Source organism: Chrysemys picta, chromosome 21 (assembly GCF_011386835.1).
Source record: "Chrysemys picta bellii isolate R12L10 chromosome 21, ASM1138683v2, whole genome shotgun sequence".
NCBI classification, from domain to species: Eukaryota; Metazoa; Chordata; order Testudines; family Emydidae; genus Chrysemys; species Chrysemys picta.
Window position 1 is genome coordinate 16,832,356 of NC_088811.1, and position 24,626 is coordinate 16,856,981.

Genomic DNA, 24,626 nt, shown 5'->3' on the forward strand with positions numbered 1-24,626 from the left:
TAACCCTGTCCTAGTTTTTCTCTGTCCTGGTATCTTCTGTTACTCGAGTCCTGGGCCCCCTACACCTCTGCCGTTGCCCCTCAGTCCTGACCTGCAAACCCTCCCCCCCCCCCACACACACACACTCCCCCACACACTATTCTAGCCCTGGAGTTTTGCTACAGGGGATAACAGATTTGGAGAGAGGCGATTGGGGCTTAGGGCTGGAAGACGAGGGGAAAGTTTGTCCGAAGGGGTGGGCAGGCCTATTTATTATCTTTATTGAGCTCTTGAGAGCCTGGCGCCCTGGAAGCGACAGTCTACGTGGGAATTAATTAATGAAAGGAAATGGGCATTTTTATCATAAATAACCTTTTCCATTTTTATAGCACGCGGAAGGAACAAAAGTGTTTCAGTCCCTCTTAACCACCGTGCCACTGGAACGCAGCCAACAGCCTCCCTTTGCGTGAAGGGCAGCAGCCAGCGTGAAGCACGTTGAACAGCACTGCCCAGGGGGAAATTGTGGCCAAGCAGAGAGTGGAAAACCTCTCCTTTAACAAAACACACCCTGGGAACCTTAGATAAGACAGAATCATGGCTTTTCAGGGCGCAGCCCAAGGCCCCACACATCAGGTGGGAACCTAGGTATCCACCTTTGAAGGAAGCAATATCTTCATCAAGGATTTAGATAATGGCACAGAGAGGACACTTGTAAAGTTTGCGGACGATACCAAGCTGAGAAGAGTTGCAAGTGCTTTGGAGGACAGGATTAAAATTCAAAATGATCTGGACAAACTGGAGAAATGGTCTGAAGTCAATAGGATGAAATTCAATATGGGCAAATGCAAAGTACTGCACTGAGGAAGGAACCATCAGTTGCACACATACACAATGGGAAATGACTGCCTAGGAAGGCGTCCTGCAGAACAGGATCTGGGGGGTCATACATAGGCGTGCGCAGCACATTTCATTAGGGTGTGCGCCCAGGGAATTTTTTTTTTAAAGGCAAACATGATAAAGGTTGGGGTGTGGGAGGGGGTGCAGTGTGCAGGAAGGGGCTCAGGGCAAGGGATTGGGGCAGAGGAGGGGTGCAGGATGTATGAGGGGGCTCAGGGCAGGGGGTTGGGGTGCAGGAGGAGTGCAGAGTGCCGGAGGGGGCTCAGGCCAGGGGGTTGCGGTGCAGGAGGGATGCGGGGTGCAGGCAGGGGGCTTAGGGCAGGAAGTTGGGGTACAGGAAGGGGCTCAGGACAGGGAATTGGGGTGCAGGAGCCATAAAGTAATAACCGCAGTGCTTTCATATTGCACTTCTTTCATATGGAAATTCACAGCTTCGTACAAAGGCTTGCCGTTCATCTGAGGGCTTCAGGAGATGCAGAGTACTATATCTCCTGGACATGAAAGATTGAACAAGTGCCCCATGGCTTGGTGGTCTCTGCATTTGCACTGCGGTGGATCCTTGAGTCTCCATTTGTGCGTCAGGTGCACACATCTTCCATGTAACATCCTAATACGGTTGTTGGTAGTTCAAATAAGTTGCTGTGTATTCACGGAAGGGAGGCTTCTTCATTCCTTAGTGATGAGTCATCAAACGTAAAATCAAGCATGTTGGCTTCTCATTAAAAAGCCTATTCCCCAACCAAACTGGCTTTCACAAGAAACTAATCTAGGATTTCAAGATCTCTACGTCTTGGAGTACGTCACTTAAGTTTGGAAATTGATCAAGTGGCATTTGAAAATGCCTTTTTTTTTTAAATACAAAGCAATGTGACTTCAGCTAATATAGAGCCCTTACGGTTACGCTAACTCAATTGGACCTCCACATTTTGTTGAAGTGCATATGTATGACATGAAAGATTTAATGAAGCAAATGATAAGAAGCTATTAGAGTGCTAAGCTTGATTTGTCTAGAGCGGTGGAAAGCCGACATTGGCAGAAGCCAGATATCTAGCATCAAATGTTCCACCAATTGTGAAACTTAATATCCAGAACAGTAACTAAACTAAAGTGAAATGTTCGTCCTTTAGTCTTAGCTGTGCAATAGTGGATTAAAGGATGTTTACGATCTTGCCACTAGCAACTTACTGTGTATACTCAGGACAGTAATTCTGGCCAGGCACGTTGGCAGTCTCAGAATTTAGGTCTGAGTAGTCTGAAACAAGTAACCTAAAAAGGCAGTCACGTTGTAATGCTTGGTTATATATAACCAGCTACTCAAATGAGGTAGAGAATACTAGGCCAAAATGCAGGCAGGTTTTCTTAGCGCCTGCTACCTGATTGTCAGAATTGCTCAGCTGTACCATATATAGTGAGGTACTCTGTACTACTGACCTGCTTCTGACAATCCTCTTAGGAACACTTGTCTATCCTCCTGTATGCATTATCCTAGTGCTAGCAGTGAGTAATAGATTTCAAATGCTCTTGTCCCTCTACAGTTGGGACAACAGATCCTACTACTCGTATCCAGCCTTCTGCATGGGCAGGTATCCTTTGGAACAGTGTGGTGTGGTCCATGAGAGAAATTGACTCTCCAGACATTTGAATCCTGCAAGGCTTGGTTCAAAAAAGAACTAGATAAAATTCATGGAGGATAGGTCCCTCAATGGCTATTAGCCAGGATGGGCAGGGAAGGTATTCCTAGCCTCTGTTTGCCAGAAGCTGTGAATGGGTGACAGGGGATGGCTCACTTGATGATTCCCTGGTCTGTTCATTCCCTCTGGGGCACCTGGCATTGGCCACTGTTCCAGACAGGATACTGGGCTAGATGGACCTTTGGTCTGACCCAGTCTGGCTGTTCTTGTTTGGTTTGTGCCTAATCCTGTTGCCATTCATATACATTGGAATTTCTCATTGACTTATGTTGAAGCAGGATTGTATTGTTAGACAGCTGGACACACAGGCAGTGTACTACCTTCATGGGCTGTTAGTGTGTTAAACTCTTCTGGCCATGAGCATTTGGACTATTCAGAGAACTGCAACCATAACCCCCCCTGGATTTCAGACAGCAGGGATGTTGAATCCTGGATCCCAAACATGTGTCTTCTAGGTCTTGGGACGAATCTTAACCCAACGGGGGTCTGAGTTCCTATTGTATGCAGCAAAGACTTTGAGACTCTAATGTTAATTTAATCCAAACCCTGGTCCTGATTCTGCATCAATCTTCTTGACCTATATCTAATCCTAGACTGACTAGTACAAAACTGTAGCCCCTACATCATATTCAAAATAATATGCACGTGGGGGAAAAGATACAATTTTGTAACTCTGGTCTAACGTGCGTTCACTGTGATGGACCATAATTGGTATGAAGTTTCTTACTTCGTACTCTGAATTTATTTGACTTGATTATAAACAGTTCCTAAATAGAAAGAATTCCTTGCCCATTGAATGGTTTTTTTAATACAAAGCCATGTGACTTCAGCTAATATAGAGCCCTTACGGTTATGCTAACTCAGTTGGACCTCAAATTTTGTTGAAGTGCATATGTATGACATAAAAGATTTAATAAAGCAGCCCCCGGTTATCCCAGCCCCACGCTCCCCACACACAGCTCTGCCAATGCTCCTCATCCTAACCCGCAGCCCCCCATTATTCCAGCCCCACGCTCCCCACACACAGCTCTGCCAATGCTCCTCATCCTAACCCGCAGCCCCACGCTCCCCACACACAGCGCTGCACATTTCATTAGGGTGTGCGCCCAGGGAATTTTTTTTTTAAAGGCAAACATCATAAAGGTTGGGGTGCGGGAGGGGGCTCAGGGCAAGGGATTGGGGCAGAGGAGGGGTGCAGGGTGTATGAGGGGGCTCAGGGCAGGGGGTTGGGGTGCAGGAGGAGTGCGGGGTGCAGGAGGGGGCTCAGGCCAGGGGGTTGCGGTGCAGGAGGGATGCGGGGTGCAGGCAGGGGGCTTAGAGCAGGGAGTTGGGGTGCAGGAGGGGGCTCAAGACAGGGAATTGGGGTGCAGGAGGGGTGCGAGGTGCAGGCAGGGGGCTCAAGGCAGGGGGTTGGGGTGCAGGAGGGGTGCAGGGGGCTTAGGGCAGGGAGTTGGGGGCTGGGGTGCAGGAGGGAGCTCAGGACAGGGAGTTGGGGTGCAGGAGGGGTACGGGGTGCAGGCAGGGGGCTCAGGGCAGAGGGTTGGGGGGTGGGGTGCAGGAGGGGTTTGGCACGCTCACTGCCTGCCTGCCCTGGCCCCACACCGTGCCGCTCACCATGTCCCTGCACGGCCCCTGGGGGGGAGGCACAGGGCTCCACGCACTGCCCTTGCCACGCCTCCAGGTACCTCCCCCGAAGCTCCCATTGGCCACGGTTCCCCGTTCCCGACCAATGGGAGCTGCGGGGGGCAGTGCCTGGAGCAACGCACGGAGCCCTCTGCCCACCCCTCTGCAGGGTCCCAGGGACGTGGTGCCAGCCGCTTCTGAGAGTGGCGCGGGGCCAGCGGCACCACGGGGGGCAAATCCCGTGGGCCGGATCCAAAGCCCTGAGGGGCCAGATCCGGCCCGCGGGCATTAGGGTGTGCCAGGGCACACCCAGCACACCCCGTGCACACGCCTATGGGGTCATAGTGGATCACAAGCTAAATATGAGTCAACAGTGTAACACTGTTGCAAAAAAAGCAAACATCATTCTGGGATATATTAGCAGGAATACTGTAAGCAAGACACAAGAAGTAATTCTTCCGCTCTACTCCGCGCTGATTAGGCCTCAACTGGAGTATTGTGTCCAGTTCTGGGCGCCACATTTCAGGAAAGATGGGGACAAATTGGAGAAAGTCCAGAGAAGAGCAACAAAAATGATTAACGGTCTAGAAAACATGACCTATCAGGGAAGATTGAAAACATTGGGTTTGTTTAGTCTGGAGAAGAGAAGACTGAGAGGGGACATGAGAACAGTTTTCAAGTACATAAAAGGTTGTTACAAGGAGAAGGGAGAAAAATTGTTCTTGTTAACCTCTGAGGATAGGACAAGAAGCAATGGGCTTAAATTGCAGCAAGGGCAGTTTTGGTTGTACATTAGGAAAAACTTCTTGTCAGAGTGGTTAAGCACTGGAATAAATTGCCTAGGGAGGTTGTGGAATTTCCATCATTGGGGATTTTTAAGAGCAGCTTGGACAAACACCTGTCAGATAATATTTAGTCTTGCCTTGAGTGCAGGGGGCTGGACTAGATGACCTCTTGAGGTCACTTCCAGTCCTACCATTCTATGATGCTATGAAATTGATCCACCCCCAGAATTCAACCTACGGCCTGAGCCTCCAGTGCCTTGTGTGGCGTTGTCTTTTATCGTTACTCGCACTAGTGCCGTGCAAAGCGTTGGTAAAATGCTATCAACTCAGAACTCTCATAGAGCTAATAGAGGAGGTATCTGAGCCTCTAGCTATTATCTTTGGAAAATCATGGGAGACGGGAGAGATTCCAGAAAACTGGAAAAGGGCAACTATAGTGCCCATCTATAAAAAGGGAAATAAAAACAACCCAGGAAACTACAGACCAGTTAGAAAACATGACCTATGAAGGAAGGCTGAAAGAATTGGGTTTGTTTAGTTTGGAAAAGAGAAGACTGAGAGGGGACATGATAGCAATTTTCAGGTATCTAAAAGGGTGTCATAAGGAGGAGGGAGAAAACTTGTTCACCTTAGCCTCTAAGGATAGAACAAGAAGCAATGGGCTTAAACTGCAGCAAGGGAGGTTTACGTTGGACATTAGGAAAAAGTTCCTAACTGTCAGGGTGGTTAAACACTGGAATAAATTGCCTAGGGAGGTTGTGGAATCTCCATCTCTGGAGATATTTAAGAGTAGGTTAGATAAATGTCTATCAGGGATGGTCTAGACAGTATTTGGTCCTGCCATGAGGGCAAGAGTAGGAAGATATATGTATATACACAGAGAACATGAAAAAATGGGGGTTGCAATACCAACTCTAACGAGACTAATCGATTAAGGTGGGCTATTATCAGCAGGAGGAAAAAAAAAAACTTTTGTAGTGATAATCAGGATGGCCCATTAGGGGGAATTCCCCCTACTGTTACTCACTTACTTCTTGTCAACTGTTTGAAATGGGCCATCCTGCTTATCACTACAAAAGCGTGGTTTTTTCCCCCTGCTGCTAAGTGAAGCAGCGCAAGGGAGGGAACAGAGCTGAATCCTGAAGAGAGCGAACAATTGAGCAATGTTACCCCAACGACTCTGCTGTTTTGAAACTTCTAGACCTAATGCTCCAGGAAGCCAAGGAGAAAAGATGCTCTGATCCTGCCAGCATGACTCAGCCGCTGCAGGACAGGAAATACCACGGTGGGAAGAGAAAACAGGTTACTCACATAAGCAACTCTGGGAGCAGCAGGGTAAACCAGCCGGCTTAGAACTAACAAGCCAGTGAGCCGATGTGGTGGATTCTGTCATTGGCTCTTGAGAAAGGGTCCCCTGGGTAGCAGATTCTGGGTAAACATGGTCGCACTAGTGGCCATTTCCTGGTTCATATGAGCACAGTGGTGAGCGATCGCGTCCCTTTTGGATGGAGCCCCACCATGGAATTCCACACCCCCAGGGCCTGCAGTTCAGCATGGAATAAACCCGCGGCTGGGCGCATCACTGGCTTTTCCCTGCCCTGTCCGAAGCCATCGCGTTGCTGACGTAGAAGGGAACGGCCCAAAGCACGTCACTGGAGCCACAATCTTGCATGGATCCAGAGTACGTTTTCGGTGGTGTGCGGGCGAGGCTAATCCAGCCGACAGTGATCACATCAGAGGCTGAGAGATCCTGTCCTTCGTCATGACCGCAAACCCTGCTGCCCCAGGAGGAATCATGCAGTGAGAACTCTGCGTGACTCAGGACAAGAGTGGGCGAGGGAACAAGGCCGACAATTACTATTGGTTTGACAGTTCAGCTTGTGTCTTGGACAAGACTCTCAGTTAGGCCAAGGACCTTTGACAGCACTGTAAGGGAGACCTGAAGGGGTGAAAATCCACCCCTACAGTCCCCCCGCCTTCCACCCAAAAATACAGCTGGTGTAAGGATTCTACCTGGCTCTGCTTCCATCACAAGGGCATATCAGGGTAACGGCATGGCTGTTTTCTTCCTCCAATGACATCTAGGGACCCATGGGAACAAAGTTTATGTTAGAGCAGCCCTGAGACTGCTCTGACCTACACCAGGGGCTTGGCAGGGCCCTGAACAGCCCCCGAATGCAGAAAGCGCAAAGAGCATTTAAAGTCCTCACCCCCTGAGCCAAGCACAAGTAAGTGAGAATCATCCCCTTTGTTTGTGTGGAGTAGTCATTGTAAAAGGAGAGTTTCCCATGCACCTAAGGGATTTAGGAGCATAAGTCCCATTGTCTATCAGTGACATTTATGCCCCTCAATCCCTTAGATGCTTTGGAAAATCTCCCCCATAAATGTTATTTTATTGGAATTTAAGGGGGGGTGTTTGAGATTTTGGGGGTGGGGATCAGCCATGAATTATGGGTTTGAGATTTGGGGTTAAATTCTTCAACCTCACATAGTCCCCTTCTCCAACATACAGGAGCGCTCAGACTGAGGGAAAGGAAGGATTTTCTAGTAAGGTCATGAGGCTTAAAAATAAATCAAATGGGCAGGTAAGCAATGGATTTAAAATGAGCTAAGACCAAAAAAAAAAAAGAAAATGCCTGTCACTTAAAAATCATAGACTCGAATTGTTGGAAAGATAAGATCATGCACCAGCACACCACTGCTTGCCAGAGGCATTCCAGCCTGTTCGTACGTGTTGATCCCATTGGGAAGATGTTAAATGTTCCAGTAACCAACTGAGGAAGGTGGTTCCTTACTCCACATAGGCATAGGGTGGTGGTTCTCTAGAGATACAGGATCTAGGACAGGTCACAACAAATTTGTGCCTCAAAGTGCGGCCATCACCTCTTGCTGGTGTCTGCTCTGACAATTTTTCCTAAAATACTTAATTAGCTTTAGGAAAAACAAATAAATATGGACATGCACATGTCCAAGTCATTGTAATTTATTTATATAGGGTCTTTTTGCAGACTCAATAATAAAAATAATGTACAATTGTCTCTAGTCTTTACTGGACCTAAACAGAATAGAAACACAAATAAGCAAAGCACGTTCTTGTCTGTTTTGTTGTTGTTTCTTTTGCTTTTTTAGTGTTTTTATTTTTTTAAGTGCTAGCTAGTAAGCCTGCTGCTGTGAAAAGTGATATTAACAAACATACAAATATCACTTTTCACAGCAGATTTACTCAGCCCCGGCAAGATGAGGGACAAATTAAGCCCTGGATGGGCGGGGGGTAGGGAGGCAGCGGGGGCCAGGGGTGATGGGGGGGGAGCCCGGGGGCCGGAGCCTGAAGCCCCACACCTGGGGGTGGGAGCTTGCCACCACCACGTGTCTGGAGCCGAAAGCCCCATGGCCTGAGCCTACTGCCCGCCACCCCGGGACTGAAGTCTGAGCCCACCACCTCCAGGAACTCAGTGGCTGCCTGCTCCGCCAGTGTTTGTGTCTCCAGAAGGGGTAGGGCCCAATTCCTGCTGGGGGTCCCGGGGGGAGGGGCCATTGCTTCCCTCTCCCCAATCACCGCCCAGGAGGCTGTGGCTGCGAGAAAAGCCCCTGATGGCCACATTAGAGAAACGCTGACCTAGGGTACGGGCTGAGCAGTCCTGAGAGAGGAACCCTAGGAGCAGGCAAGCCCTGGGAGGAGGCTTGAGCGGATTTGTTAATTTGTCTGTTAATAAAACCATCTTCAGGAAAGGGGCTGAGTTTTAAATCTACATATTGCATGGATTCTCTCAGGGTGGGTTGGGTGGGGCACCCAATCATAGACCAGTTAGAAAAGGATGTATTGGCAAGTATGTTCCGATCAGTTCCAGAATTTCCTTATTTTACTGCTAGGGAGCTGGCAGGGCCGGCTCCAGGCACCAGTCCAGCAAGTAGGTGCTTGGGGCGGCCAAGGGGAAGGAGCGGCACGTCGGGGTCTCCGGCGGCAATTCGGCGGCGGGTCCCTTGGTCCCTCTAAGAGGGAAGGACCTGCCGCCGAATTGCCACCGAAGCAGTGGAGCTGCCGCCGATTGCGGCTTTTTTTATTTTCCCGCCGATTGGGGCGGCAAAAACCCTGGAGCCGGCCCTGGCAGCTGGTAGTGAGGCAAGTATTAAACTCAAACACATGGAAACCTTCCCAGCTCTGTCATAGCATTGTTAAGGCAGGTGAGATAAGATCATCTCTAAGTATTGTCATTGTGTCTCTGTATTGGCTCTAAGGGCAGACAATTTACAGAAAAATCAACCTGCTGCAGAGATCAATGGGATGTTAATTATTTCCTTTATGAAATACCAGAGCCGCCACCAGCAGTGACTTATAGCACAGGGAGATGTTCACATTACACAATGGAAATATAAATAAAGAGGAGGAGGAAGAGAAGGAGGAAGAGAAAGCATAGAGTAAGTGATTGTCAAAAGCTAAAACGCCAAACCAAATCAGGAGTAAGGCCAGCATTGTGAACTGAAAGGTAGGAGATGTGGGTTCTAGCCCCACCCCTGCCATCAACTCCCTCTGTAATATCAGGCAAATCACTTAAAATGTGGCTGTTCTCTAAAACGTAGCTGATGAAGCAGGACACGACGGTATTACTTGCCAGTTCTGCTCCCGGTGTCCAGGGCCGGCTCTAAATTTTTTGCTGCCCCAAGCAGCGAAAAAAAGCGCCACCCCGCCGAGCCCCCACCCCGAGCGCCACGCCGCTGGAGCCCGCCCTCCCCCCCGCCGAGCGCCGCGCTGCCGGAACCCCTCCCTGAGCACCGTGCCGCGTTGCCCCCGCCACCCCAAGATTAGCCGCCCCTTACCAGGTGCCGCCCCAAGCATGTGCTTGGTTGCCTGGTGCCTGGAGCCGGCCCTGCCGGTGTCTCCATTAATTCAGTGATACTCAGACCTCTGTGGTTCAGGAACCAAATTAGCAATCACCATGACCCAGAAAAGCCACAGTACAGTGAGTGCACCGTTTCATTTACTATAGTACTATTCATATTTAAACAGCGGGAGGGGGAAATATTTAGTTTTAGATTATTCTCACAGCAAATAAATTAATAAGTTAGTGCAAGTTGATAACGTTATTGGTTAATAACATAGGAAACGCATCCTGATTGGTTAATAATGAAATCACGTAATATCACGTGCTGTGAAGAGCCGCAGGAGACACATTAAAGAGCCACTTGCGGCTCACGAGCCCATTTGAGTATCACTGCATTAACCGGCCTCACACCACTATACTTCAACGGTGCTTTTCCCGCTTTGTGCTGATGTAAGAGAGCAGAGAACCTGGTGGATAGTCAGTTTTTCTGCTGCTGTTAGTGAAAAAGAGCAGGTTTCACTCCCAATCCCCCTGCAGAAGCAGATGCAAGTTCTCTTTCTTCTCGGGCACCAACGACAGAATAGCTTAGTGCATTACACTTAGCATAGGGTTACCATATTTAGTGCCTCCGAAAGGAGGACACTCCACGGGGCCCCGGCCCCGCCCGTGGCCCCGCCCCAACTCCGCCCCCTCCCCAAAGTCTCCGCCCCCTCCCCTGCTTCCTGCGAACATTTGAGTCGCGGGAAGCCTGAAGCAGGTAAGGGGGGGTGTGGGGGGAGGAGGCGCGGCCCACCCCCGGCCCCCGGCACCGCCGGCCCGGCCCCCGAGCCCCCGGCCCGGCACCGCCGGCCGAGCCCCCAAGCTCCCGGCCCAGCCCAGCACCGCTGGCCTGGCCCCCGAGCCCCCGGCCCGGCCCGGCACCGCCGGCCGAGCCCCCGAGCCCCCGGCCCGGCCCGGCCCCGCTCCGCCGGCCCAGCACCGCATGTCCGATTTTCCCGGACATGTCCGGCTTTTTGGGATTTCCCCCCGGACGGGGATTTGGAGCCCAAAAAGCCGGACATGTCCGGGAAAATCCGGATATATGGTAACCCTAACTTAGCGCCACCTGCCACCGATGGCCGGCCCGCTGCATTCGTATCACCAAGGCCACCGTCAGGAGGCACTGAACCGGCACAGGTGTAACCGAGCCCGTATTATCGGCCAGGAGGCCAGAATTGGAAGGGAGCCAGCTGGACTCACCCATCCCAGCACCAGTGTGCGAAGCAGACGGAGCAGACTGTCAGCCGGTGTCAATCGGTGTAGCTACACTGAAATCAACGGAGCAATGACAATTTATGCCAACTGACATTTTTTCCCTTGTAAACAGCACAACTGAAATCCTCAGAGAGAGACCAATCAACTGGTTACTTGTTTTTACAAAGCTATTTTGCGAGTGCACCCATGCGTGAGCCCTTCCGTGCCTCAGTTTCCCCTTCTGTATAACGGGGCACATTCCACCGTTGGAAAGCACTTGGAGAGCTGTGGCTGAAGCGTGCGATACTGCTGCTGAGTATTCGGATGACTGACTGCTCAGAAGTGAATGTTTCCGGTTTTGAATGAAGTGCTTCGGAAATAGCAGCTGTATGCATTCCCGCTTCGCCTCCACTGGCTTTCGCTGAGCCAGCCCCAGGGCAGTGTGTGACAAGCCACTTGAAGACACATTAGGAAGCAGTACAGCTGGTCAAACAGTGTGGACAGGAAACCTCAAGCCAGCCCTATTCAGCACTGCTGCTAATGCTGTTCAGACCACGTCGCCCACCCTTCTTGAGGCGTAAGATCTCGGCTGGAATTGCCGGCACTGGTGCGGCTGCACAGTTTGTAGACCCAGTTTACTCTAGGGCGGCGGGATTTGCACGGGTATAGCTTCCCCCCTGTTTGAAACCAAGAGAAACTGCCCTAGTGCAAATTGCGACGTGTTTGTGTCTGCATTAGAGGTCTGCACAACTGGTGCAACACCCCTGGTGACTGCAATCCCAGTGTAGACACGGCCATATTGTCCCGTAGCACAGCTGTTTCACGGTCCTTGTATTTCCCTCGGAGGCAATGGATAATCCCATCCCAGCCTGGATTTCTGCTCTCATTTCCACCTCCATCTCTCCCTCCCACGCCCAGCAGCAAGGCTGCCCCCAACGCTCTCTCTCCTCTTCCTCACTGTGACGTTGCACCCCAGAATGCTTTATGGAAATACGCGTATGGATGTAAATATGACATAACTGGAATATGTTTTATGCTAGATATGCCATGTAACATATCTCTGCAAAGATATGTTCCCTGCATCCGAAGAAGTGAGGTTTTTACTCACGAAAGCTTATGCCCAAATAAATCTGTAAGTCTTTAAGGTGCCACCAGACTCCTTGTTGTTTCTGCAAAGATTATGATCTACTGGCTATATTCATCCTATTTGTATGCATGTCTCATTTTTGTATTAGAAGTTATGAATATTGGCTGTGTACTTTTTAAGTAGCCTCAGTGAAGCATTTGGTCAGCTTCTTGAGAAAAGAGTATTCTCAGTAAGTGGCCAATCAAGAAACGCTTAAGCGGACAATGAACTTTACCAGACTCCAAAGAGAAACTGCTGAGTCCAGTTCATTTGCAAATTTGACACCATCAGATCAGGATTAAACAAAGACTGTGAATGGCTAGCCAACTACAGAAGCAGTTTCTCCTCCCTTGGTGTTCACACCTCAACTGCTAGCAGAGCACCTCACCCTCCCTGATTGAACTAACCTCGTTATCTCCACACTGATTTATACCTGTCTCTGGAGATTTCCATTACTTGCATCTGAAGAAGTGAGGTTCTTACCCACGAAAGCTTATGCTCCCAATACTTCTGTTAGTCTCAAAGGTGCCATAGGACCCTCTGTTGCTTTTTAATGAACTTTGAGAGACACCAATCCACATCTGAGCTTTCCTGGGAGTGTGGTGTCGGCCTGTAGAGAACTGAGTCATGCATGGACATGTGACTTGCCCATGTGACTCCCAAACTCCATCTTGTAGCTGGATGCTTCATAGAGAGGAGAAGGGGTTTCCACCTACAAGCGAAAGTCTATTTAAGCCCCTGGAAACCCCTCCATTTTGTCTTCAGTTGGCTCAAGACATAGCCTCTCCACTCCAAAGAGACACCTGAAAGAATCTGGAACAAAGGACAGGGATGTGAGTGATTGCTGGACCCAGACTAGAAGGAGGCTAGTCTGTCAAAGAAGTTTATTGAACATCTCTGAGGGTGAGATTTACCAGCATTTTAGTTTCCTACTGTATTAGGCATAGACTTGCGTGTTTTATTTTATTTTGTTTGGTTTGGTAATTTACTTTGTTCTGTCTGTCAGTAATTGGAACCACTTAAATCCTACTTTTTGTATTTAATAAAAATCACTTTTTATTTATTAATTAACCCAGAGTATGTATTAATACCTGTGGGGGGCAAACAGCTGTGCATATCTCTCTATCAGTGTTATAGAGGGCGAACAATTTATTAGTTTACCCTGTATAAGCCTCATACAGGGTAAAACGGATTTATTTGGGGGTTGGACCCCATTGGGAGTGGGTATCTGAGTGATAGAGACAGGAACACTTCTTAAGCTGTTTTCAGTTAAGCCTGCAGCTTGTGGGAGACGTGGTTCAGAGTTGGATCTGTGTTTGCAGCCGGCAAACATGTCTGGCTCAGACAAGGCACTGAAGTCCCAAGCTGACAGGGAATATGGGCTCAGAAGTAGTCTAGGCACATCAGGTGGCAGTCCCAAGGGGGTTTCTGTGACCCAACCCGTCACACCCACCATCCCTCACAGTCCCCAGACCCACCCATCTCTGATCTGCTGTCCCACGGCTACCTTGTCTTGGTAACGCGTGAGCTCGGGCTTGTCAGCGGAAGCCAGAGTTCTGGGGGCCCAGCATTGGGGACGGGGTAGAAGATGCCAGGAAGGGCCGGTACGGGCTGGTACAGCGTACCAGTAAAAAGTGGCCACCGGTCCCGTCCCGTACGCAGATGACTGAAGTGCTGCCGCGCAGGGCCGGCTCCAGGCACCAGCCGACCAAGCACGTGCTTGGGACGGCACCTTGTAAGGGGCGGCCAATCTTGGGGTGGCAGGGGGCGCTCGGGTTTTTTTTTTTTTTTTTTTGTTTCGGCCGGGCGGCGCTCGGGGGGGTGGGTTGTTTGTGTTTCAGCGGCGTGGTGTGGCACTGGGGGGGGGGGGCGCGTTTCAGTGGAACTCAGGTGGGTTTTTTTTGGTTCGGCGGGGCGGCGCTCGAGGGTTTTTTGTTGTTGTTGTTGTTGTTTCAGCGGGGTGGCGATGGGGGGGGGGGTGTTTCAGCGGGGCGGCGCTCTTTTATTTTTGCTTGGGGCAGCAAAAAAGTTAGAGCTGGCCCTGTTGCCACGGCAGCACTTTAACGTCGCTGCCCCTTTTGCGCCCCCCGTTGGTGGCCCTGCCGGGTCCCTGCCCCTTTCCCCCCCCCACATATGAGCTCTTTAAATCGCTTTTAAATCGCGGCTGGGATGCTGACCCCCCTCCAGCCCCGCCCCTGCCAGGGGCCGGCTCATACCGGTAAATCATCCATGTTACTTTCACTCCTGCCGGGAAGATTTGCAGCTGTTTTTTATTTGTTTTTTTTGGCTTAACTTCTTATTTTGTCCTTGGCGTGTCTGCCTTTGCTTTAGGATTGTCGATCTGCCATTGGGTGAAAGTTGGCACCTCGTGACTCCTCCACTCCCTTCTTGACCAGCTGGCCTAGCTGGCAGGCTGTCCTTTCTCAGTTAATTACCAGACAGTCTTTACTCACACCAAACAGTAAGTAAGGCAATTACAGCCATAAAACTTTTATTCTTCTAAGAACAAATATTAACATAATCAGCAAAAAATAAACTCAGAACAATTTCTTCTTACTAATTCAAGGCTACAATTTCTTCTTACTAACTCAAAGCTAGCAAAATGGAGTATAAGGCAAAAAAAGCAAAAGGGAGTACAATTTTACTTGAGACCATTTTTTCCCATGGGGCTTTTGGCCTACACTATGTCTCGCCTTCCCCCAGAGGATCCGAGCGTGTCACCAACATGAAAGGATTTATCCTGAAAATGCCCCTCCGAGAGAGGGCAGGACAATTATCCCCAGTTCACAGACGGGGAACTCAGGCCCAGAGAGATTAAATGACTTGCCCAAGGTCACATAAAGAGACGGTGGCTAAGTCATAAGTAGAACCCAGATCAGCAAAGTCCTAGTTCAGTGCCTTAACCACAAGACCATCCTAGCTCATTTATGGGCTCTTTCGGGGTTAAGGTGTATATGTTTAAACCATGCTTCTGCTAAGCACTTCACCCACCCTGTTATTTCTGTCTCCCCCACTGTCGCCCCGACCCACCCACGCCCACCTGTCACGTCGTGTCTTCTAGACTGTTACGTCTTTGGGGCAGAGCCTGTCCTTTCCTGTGTGTTTGTACAGCGCCAAGCTCAGTGGGGCCTGACCTGGCTGGCCTCTAGGCACCACCCCATGCTATTAAAGCAGGGCACCTACCATACTGGTTGTTAACACTGTATATTGTATCAGTATCCAAGACCCCTAAGGACCTGCCTTGTCACTGTGCTTTACCCCAGTCGCCATCACATAAAACTGCATGGTCAGCAGCAGGGACAGAACTCACATCTTCCTCCTCCCAACGGACCCCATCACTTAAGCCAAAGGAGAATCCCCATGATCTTTTAGAAGTATAGTGGCTATGATACATAGCTAAACTGTCCCGATTCCCTCCAGCAGGAGGCAGTGGTGCAAAGCCACGTTACTTCATTAGACTGTTTTCATGCGCTAAGAACACGTGCGCAACGGAGAGACGCACGCACACTCACTGATGGGCTGTAGCCAGTAAGGTTTTTGCTCAGTTCTGTGGACCTCGTTTAATAAGTGCTTGTTCAGAAGGGTTCTGCGGGGCTTTCCTTGCCAGTCACATCTCTGCCCATAACCAGAGGCTGCTGGAAATTACCCTGCTGTGCAGTTGTGATCCCACACAGCGCTAGCTTCTGACCAGTCACACCCAGCGTTCTGCCTGTCAGACCTCTGTCATAAGAAGGTAATTCATGATGCCACCTCCGCCCAGCTTGGCTTATAAAAAAAACACTTCGTCAATTATTTCCTAACGAACCAGATAAACCAGACAGACAGCCCCAGCTAAATCTAAGGGCCCTTGGGAATGGGATCATATTATAGCAACACCCTAGCAAGATCCACATACTTTAAAAAAAAAAAAAAACCACCACCACCAAAGGAGCGTCCATCAAATTAGCACCGCACGATTACCTTCTGGGTGCTCTACCCACAAAAGGACCAATGCCTTGGGGATATGTCATCTGCCTGAGTTGTTAGATTGCCTCTTGCTCTTACCTTCCAGTGCCCCAAACCTGCAATCAGATCCACACAGGCAAACCCTAAAGCCCGCGTGACATCCCACCGGAGGCAACAGATGGCCACACATGTGTACGGTTCTAGCCACACGGATCCAACTGCACGAATGGGGCTGGTAGTGCTTCAGTATTGTCCCACCTTCGCGGTGTTGCCAGCTCTTGTGATTTCATTGCAAGTCTCGCATTATTTGCTGTTTTTACTACAGCTCTAGCTCCTGGAGCCAGGTGACAGCAAGAAAGAAAAGGGACATTTCTAGATTTTGTGCCTGCAGAGAAAAGCTTGAAAATGTGACACACACACACCCCACCCAAAGGCTCAAAAGCCACAAAGCAAAAACAAACAAACAAACAACCCAATATTATTATTATTATTTGAATCTCATCATTATTTTTAAGACAATTTCATAATTTGGGGGCCTTGCCTTGTGATTTCTGGTTATTTTAAAGCTTTTCTCTGCAACCAGGAGGGCTGGAAACTTACTACTTTTTTAATGAAATACAAGAATTTTAGAATCATAGAATCTAATCACATGACTCCAGCTGCTGGGGCTTTATTAATAAATAACAACCCCTAGCTCTTCTATAGCACTTGTCATCTGTAGATCTCCAAGTGCTTTACAGAAGGTGGTCAGAATCTTTATCCCCATTTTACAGATGGGGAAACGGAGGCACAGCCAGGGGAAAAGCAACTTGCCTAAGGTCACCCAGCAGCGGAACCAGGAATAGAACCCAGACCTCCTACAGCCCCGTCCAAAGTGCTAGCCACTAGTACACACTACCTCCCGAAGAGCAAACATGACAAGACTCACAATAAAATCACAAGGGCTGATATCATGGGAATGTGCATATAAGAGACAGACAGTCTGGAACGGGTTTTTTTTTTTATTTTAATTTTTTTTTACCATTTTCTTCACTGATTTTCTTTTATTCACATAAATCAATCAAACTCTGCCAGGGATTTAAATGACAAAGCTGTTATACTCTCTTCATATTAACAGCATCTACCTCCCCAAGGAAACCTTAGCCAGCCTGACTAACTGCAGAATGGGGTCAAATCACAACCAATCTCCCAGCACTTGATACCAGTAACTCCCAGTGGTTTGAGTAGGAACCAGTCAGACCCTGCAGAGAGACACAGTTGGGCCTTTGTACTTGATTTTGTTTCCTTTGCTCATTCTGAGAAGGAGGAACATTGAGGATTCCAGAGTGAGCCACAACTCCGAGTGACTCGGGGGAAATGTTACAAGTGTTTAACACAGCAGCAAAGGGCTAAGCTTGGGACCAGAGCACAAAGGATTCAAGCCAAAGGGCTGATCCCTGGAGAAAAAGTCTGAGCACAGCCCGGGCCACTCTTCCTTCTCTCATTGTCTCCCAGGCTTGCATTTCCGTGGAGAGGAACCTTTCCTCCTGCGTTCTGGTTCTGGTTTTGTTTCCTTGTGCCAGCAACACAGGATGAGTAAGGAGGAGAGCGGGTGTCTGCGTTCATCCACTCAAAGAGAACGCACAGTCCACGAGTCAGGTCTTGTCACGTTGCACCGTTGCAAGTAAATGTCGTGAACTCAGTACCACCCTGCTTTACTCAGCTTCAGAGTGACTTCTATCAACGGAGCACAGGTCGATTCCTTAGTGCACTTGAACCAGTCTAAGAGTGACCACTCGGGAGAGTGGCAGCCAGTGCTTAATTTGTAATGAAAGATATGCTGGGGTTCAAGCAATTTTTTTTACATTCATAACTGATGCAACAAGCCCAAATGTGCCAGGGCTATGAACTGCCAAGCCCAGAGGTGCCGGGGCTATGGAACTGCCGGTGATGGGTTCAGTCAGAGAGACCCCCTAGGGACTGTCACCTGACATGCTGAATTTACCTCTGAGCCCATTTTCCCTGCCAACTCGGGACTGCAGAACCCTGCCTTGCTGAGCCAGACATGCTAGCCTGCTGCAACACAGACCCAGGTCTGGTGCACGCCCCCAAAGCTGCAGGTTTTAACCAAAAACTGCTCAGCAGGTCACCTACCTCCAGCACCCAGACATCCAGTTCCCAATGGGATCCAAACCCCAAATAAATCAGTTTTACTATGTATAAAGCTTATACAGGGCAGACTCATAAATTGTGCCCCCGCTATAGCACTGTTAGAGAGATATGCACAGCTGTTTGCTCCTCCAGGTATTAATCACTTACTCTGGGTTAATTAATAAACAAAAGTGATTTTATTAAGTATAACAAGTATAGTTTAAGTGGTTCCAAGTAATAACAGACAGAACAAAGTAAAATAAAACAAAACACGCAAGTCTAAACCTAATACGTTAAGAAACTGATACAGGTAATATCTCACCCTCAGAGATGTTCCAATAAGCTTCTTTCACAGACTAGACTCCTTCCTAGTCTGGGCCCAATCCTTTCCCCGGTATAGTCCTTGTTAGTTCCAGCAGACATCTTATGAGAAAACCCCTGCTTTCCACCTGACTGCAACCCCCTTTGTTCTGTTCCTCCTCCTTTTATAGCTTTCGCATAAGGCAGGAATCTTTTATCTCTCTGGGTCCCCACCCCTCCTTCTAAATGGAAAGGTACCAGATTTAAGATGGATTCCAGTACCCTGTGACATGGTCACATGTCCTGAGAGATCCCAGCCTTCGTTCTTCCAGGGCTGGCCCACATGCACCCAGGAAGATTTGCAAGTAAACAGAGCCATCTACAACCACTTGTCCTAGTCAATGGGAGCCATCAAGATTCTAAACCACCATTAATGGCCCACACTTTGCATACTTACAATAGGACCTCAGAGTAATACTTCATATTCCTACTAGTTTCAGATACAAGAATGATACATTCATACAAACAGGATGAATGCACTCAGTAGATTATAAGCTTCAGGTATAGCTTATCCCCCTTTCTACATGGGAAGAGCAGTGAGGACTAGAGGATAGCGCACTAGACTGGAGACCTGGGTTCTATTCCAGCTCTGCCACTGACCTGCTGAATGACCTTGGGCAAGTCACTTCCCCGCTCTGTGCCACAGTTTTCCCAATGTGTAAAATGGAAGTAGGGATCCTGACCTCCTTGTAAAGCACTTTGGCATGCGCTGATGAAAAGCGCTATAGGAAGGGTAGGCACTATTATTTTACTGATATAACTGCGTCCATATAGGGCAGTTGGACCCAGTCTAGTCAAAGCAATACAATTTCCTAAAAAAAAAAAAACTTCCCACAGGAGGTTCCCTCGCTCTGATCCTTTGATACACCAGCCAAACCACCTCAAACCAGATTTCATCAAGCTCCTCTCGACCACACAACATGCTCAGCCAAGCGCAGTGCCACAGATCCGCTCTGCCTGGGAAGGCAGACAGTAAAAAGCTTACTTGGTTCCTTTCAAATCCTCCGCTTGCCCTTCGAAGAAGCGAGCCCTCTGGTACTGCAGCCAAAGCTGACTTCACTCCTGTGTACGATACTGGTTTGGTTTCTCTGAGGTCTCGTCTCTTCCTCCCAGCTCTGGCAGTTCAGGGATGCAGCGGAGTCTGGAAATTAGCCAGACACTTGCAGGAGGAGCAGAGAACCTACAGATATGGGCATTACCTGTCTCCGGAGTGACTACTACTGGCTCAGCACGGGCTGGGCTCTCTGAGTCAGCCAGTGACTTAGGGCTAGGAAAGACCTGGGAATTAAAGCTGCCCTGGCACGACCTAACGGATGCCTAGAGGCAGAGATCCTTCCTCCTTCACTGCCAGCTGCAGAACCCAAGTCAGGATTAGAATGCACCAAGGGCTAACGTCTGCCTTCGGTGTCTGTTACCAGCAAGGAAGGCTGTTTGCGGAGGACAATGAGCCTGGGTCCCCTTCATCAAGGGCCCCTGGAGAAGCCTCCCACACGCGTACACACTAATAATTAAAACCACTGTAGCAGCTTTGAACTGCGCATTGCCCGGTGCAAGAGGTGAGTGCTAGCTATAGGGGTCAAAGAAGGCCAACGTTCTTAAAAGTACCAGTGATTTTGGATTCGGGTGACCAGAAGGTGTCCCGATATTTAGGCGTTTTTCCCACGTCCCGACCGATGTTTGTCCTGATATTTCGCACTGCCGTTTTTTTTCTTTTTGCTCCGCCGGCCAGCACTCCGGTTTTTTGGTAGTTTTTTTTGCTCCACCGGCGGCCTCCCCCATGTGTCCCAATATTTTCTTCCTCTCATCTGATCACCCTATTTTGGATACCTCAGTGTTTGGGAGCAGCAGGGAGCTCTTCCCTCCCCCTCCACAGACACCCCCCAACGAGGACAAATCTAGCCCACTGCCTAGACAAGCTAACGCAGGCCCTGATTCTCCAATGAGATTTGAATGGGCAGCACCTGAGACCTGGGCCGACGAGAAGGGGGGGAAGCCGGTACAAATTACTGGGTCCTGGCGGTCTGGAAGTGGGCCCGGCTTCCCCGGCTTCCCCCCCCTCGTCAGCCCTGTTTAGCCGGTCCGCCCTTGCTGGGGGGCCCGAAAAATTTTTTTCACGGGGGCCTGAACCCGCTCTCGGCGGCCTTGCCTGGGACCCATGCAGAGACCTATTGGAGTCAATTGGACTCAACGTGCACAGAGCCCATTGCGGGACTGGGGCCTTCCACACTTATTTTGGAAGAAATTGCTTTAAATGACCTCTTCTGCCTTTCCTCTTGAAGGACGTTGGAGCAGTAGCTTTAAACAGGGCCATGCGGTCCAAGGGGTAGAGCAATGGGGAAACTGAGGCTACGTCTACACTGGAGAGCTTACGGTGGTGCAGCTGTACCGATGAAGCTACGCCGCTTTAAGATCGCTCCCATATGTACCAATGAGAGACAGCTCTCCCGTCAACATAATTAATCCACCCCCAATGAGCAGTGGTAGCTACGCCTGTGGGAAAAGCTCTCGCCAACATAGCACTGCGCACACGAGTGCTTATGTCAGTATAACTTATGTCGCTCGGGGGTGGAATATTCACACCCCTGAGCAACGTAAGTGGTAGTGTAGACATAGCCTGTGGCACAGGCAGGGAAAATGACTGGCTTACAGCCACTCAGCAGAATGGGACTAGATCCCAAGTCTCCTATGACACAGTGCACTGCCCACTAGGCCATACTGTCTCTAAGAAATATCTCTAAGGCTGTAGGGCCCTCCTAATACTCACTAAATTCTTGGCTTAAGACACTTTTGATTTTAATTAGACCAGAGTTTTGTGAAACTAGGACGTAGTTAAGACACCACCCCAACCAGAACAAAACAAAACAAAAAGCTCATAACGAACAGGCTGCAGGAAAAAAAAAATCACCCATTACAGCACAGCCTGTTATTAAGGTTGCCTGATACTTCCCAGCACAAGTCCCTCTTTTCTGTTCATCTCTTTGCCAAGCTTTACCCATTGGGGCTGAAATTGTCCATGCCACGTGTCTGCCTCACACCGAATGGCTTTGGAAAATTTCAGCCCAAACAGTTCGGCTGTTTCGGAGAACGAGGCTTGGGAAAAATACGTTGTTTTGCCCATGTTAAAATATTCCGGTGACCTTTTCTTTGAGAAGCTCTGGCTCCCCCATGCTTTGGAGCAGGGACTTGAAATATGGCAGGGAAGTGCCCTTTGTGTCAGGGAGAGGCCTTTTGTCATCCCTGTGAAAATCCACACATGCTGGGTCAAGTTATGAGCCTTTGAAAAACCCCAGGAAGCGAAGGGAGGGGAACCAGGTTGCCATGAGGAGGAGCCAGCAGAATCCACCTGGCCATAGGCAGTCAGGTCCTCAGGAGTGCGGTTGTACGTACCCCAGGGCACAGTCAGGGTGAAGAAGGTGGTGATATAAGCAATGAGGAGGAGGCGGAGCTTAGCACCGCTCCATCTACACAAGGTTTCTTCTCTTCTGTCTAGAGGCTGGTCCAAGCAGGCAAATGCCCAGAGACCATCAACTTTTAACACTTTGCTCTACTATTTCAGTTCTAGGAAGGAAGTGGTTGTTAACCATGGCTCCCAGGTAGTGGGGGGAGGTCACTACCTCCATCTCTGCTGGACATGGGTTTGGTGGGAACACCTGGGGGAAAGACAGAGCTCCCCGACGGCATTTCTCTCAGCTGCAACTGTCACCAGCACCAATCCTCCAATCCCCACCCGCAGAACGCATTAACCAGACTTCTCCCTGGGTCTGGCAGCCTGTCAGAGTTGATCCTCCTGGGGACAGTACCCAGGCCATTTGCCAGCTATGCAGACATAGGGTCAGTCTGGGCCCTGGCCCCAAAAGGCGGAATTCACGGATGCTGAAATACCTGGAACACAATCACAGAGTGCACAGGTAGCAGCGGGTCCCAAGAGCTGAGGCCAGTGCCTGTTAACACAGACCCTCTTTATTATTGGCAGCTAAAAAGGGATGTGTGGCCAGCATTGCATCTGTCAGGAACTCTGGGCCTACACTCCTTCACCTGAGCCTGAGGCTACTCAGCTCAGCCCTCGGGCCAGTTAATGAGCCCAGCTGGGCTGCTATTAGCATCACCTGATTGGCCATCCCATCCTATAGGCTGCAAGGACCTATAGGGCTGCATTTAAGCTCAGCAGCAGTAGAAGGCACTGGCTACTTATTCCTGACCTTGTGATTGCTCCGGTGCCTGGGTCCTAGCCTTGCTTCCCGACTCTGGTTCTGATCCTCGGTGCTGTTTTTGGTTGCTGACTTCAGCTCTGACCGATATGCATGACTGCTCCATGACAGCACCAGCTGTCCCCCCTTCTCCTGCCCACCACCAGGTGTACTTGGAGCACCTCTATCATACAGCAAGTGCTATAGCCTCCAGCAGGCGCCCACGTCTCTCGACCGGGAACATGGAGATGTTTTCACTGATCTGAATGAACAGACATTGACTTCCCCAGGAACAAACCCTGACAGAAGGGCCAGGGGTCTGGAAGCCATGGCTGCAGCGTGGGCTCTCAGGGCCTAGGCTTCCCAGCTTGGCAACCAGAAGCCCCGAGAGCCTGCCAGTTCCAGTGTGTGAGGAAAAAGGCTGAACAAACTGTTCTGTAACAGGCTCACCCTGAATTGCAAAGAAACCTGATTGACTTGGCCCACACCCAGGTGCTCTTTCCACATTATTTAAAATAAACAATGAAAGGGGGTAAAGATCATTTGCTCATAGCGCTCCTCCTGCAGCTGGAGCTTTCGAGGCTTCCAGGCCCCATGGTGGGGTGGACCTCGTTAGTCATCAGATCACCTGACATGACGGACCCATAAGGCAGATCAGTTGGAACAATGCAAGTAAACTGGCATCCGCAGAGAAATTTAATATCATCCAAGCGATGCATCAAAGAGCTTTAAATACGAGCGACACATTTAAAGCAGTGAACATAAACATCTGCCCATACTGGACATGGGGCTGGTAACAGTAACAGCTGGAACGTTGCCTGGTAAGCCTTGATCTACAGAGTAAGGCCCAGATCCTAACAGGGGAGTTAGGAACCTAAATATCTTCAAGGGTCTGGGCCAACAATCTCCAGGCCCATCTAAACACTTAAGGCCCGATCCTGTCAAACCTTTTCCCACCAGGTATTCCTATTAACTTCAGTGGTGGCTCCTTGCTCGAGTCAAGATTTGCAGGGTCAAACCCTTCATTTCTCTAGGATGATCTCGCTGTTTAATGGGCAGCAGGTTTAAAACAAATACAAGGAAGTTCTTCTTCACACAGCGCACAGTCAACCTGTGGAACTCCTTGCCTGAGGAGGTTGTGAAGGCGAGGACTATAACAGCGTTTAAAAGAGAACTGGATAAATTCATGGAGGTTAAGTCCATTAATGGTAATTAGCCAGGACGGGTAAGGAATGGTGTCCCTAGACTCTGTTTGTCAGAGGGTGGAGATGGATGGCAGGAGAGAGATCACTTGATCATTACCTGTTAGGTTCACTCCCTCTGGGGCACCTGGCATTGGCCACTGTCGGTAGACAGGATACTGGGCTAGATGCACCTTTGGTCTGACCTAGTATAGCCATTCTTATGTTCTCGTGTTATGTTCTTATGTCTGGCCAAGTCCCCATTTTTGGCTTTCAGTATTTCCTGAACCAGACCTCCTCTACACAGAAATGATTCAGCCCCACAGTGCACAGACTGTGACCGCCTGAGAGCGGCAATCAGCACAGATCTCGAATCCAGTGCCAGGGCAGGAGTGCAATTGCCTTCAAGGGTTAAGGATTTCCTTCAGACTTCCTCTTTGGAAGTCATTTGGGGCTCTGCTTGCTGCTTAAGCCCCTGGAGACATGAAAAAAAGCCCATTTTGCCAAGAAAGTTCATATGTTTTGGCGCAAGCGAGAGCGATTTTGTTTTGATTTGGTTGGACTCCCTCCCCCCCTTTATGGTACATTCTTTAGCAGCATTAAGCAAGTGCTGATTCAGTCCTCAAAGAATGAAGTGTTATAACCCAGCTGGCACCGCTCCACTAGTCT

The 24,626-nt window shown here is 49.5% G+C and overlaps 1 protein-coding gene across 2 annotated transcripts in view; it reads right to left on the reverse strand.

The window, feature by feature from the left end:
* Positions 1 to 22,812, reverse strand: part of ARHGEF10L (Rho guanine nucleotide exchange factor 10 like) — a 195,690-nt gene extending 172,878 nt beyond the window's left edge. The window contains exon 1 of one of the 2 annotated variants that reach the window (XM_065575085.1): positions 22,789 to 22,812. The gene's annotated coding sequence lies outside the window, so the exon portion shown is untranslated. Of the gene's footprint in view, positions 1 to 19,574; positions 19,718 to 22,788 lie in introns of those variants that run through there. The other variant, XM_065575083.1, reaches the window with a different exon arrangement.
* Between the last annotated feature and the right edge of the window lie 1,814 nt (positions 22,813 to 24,626).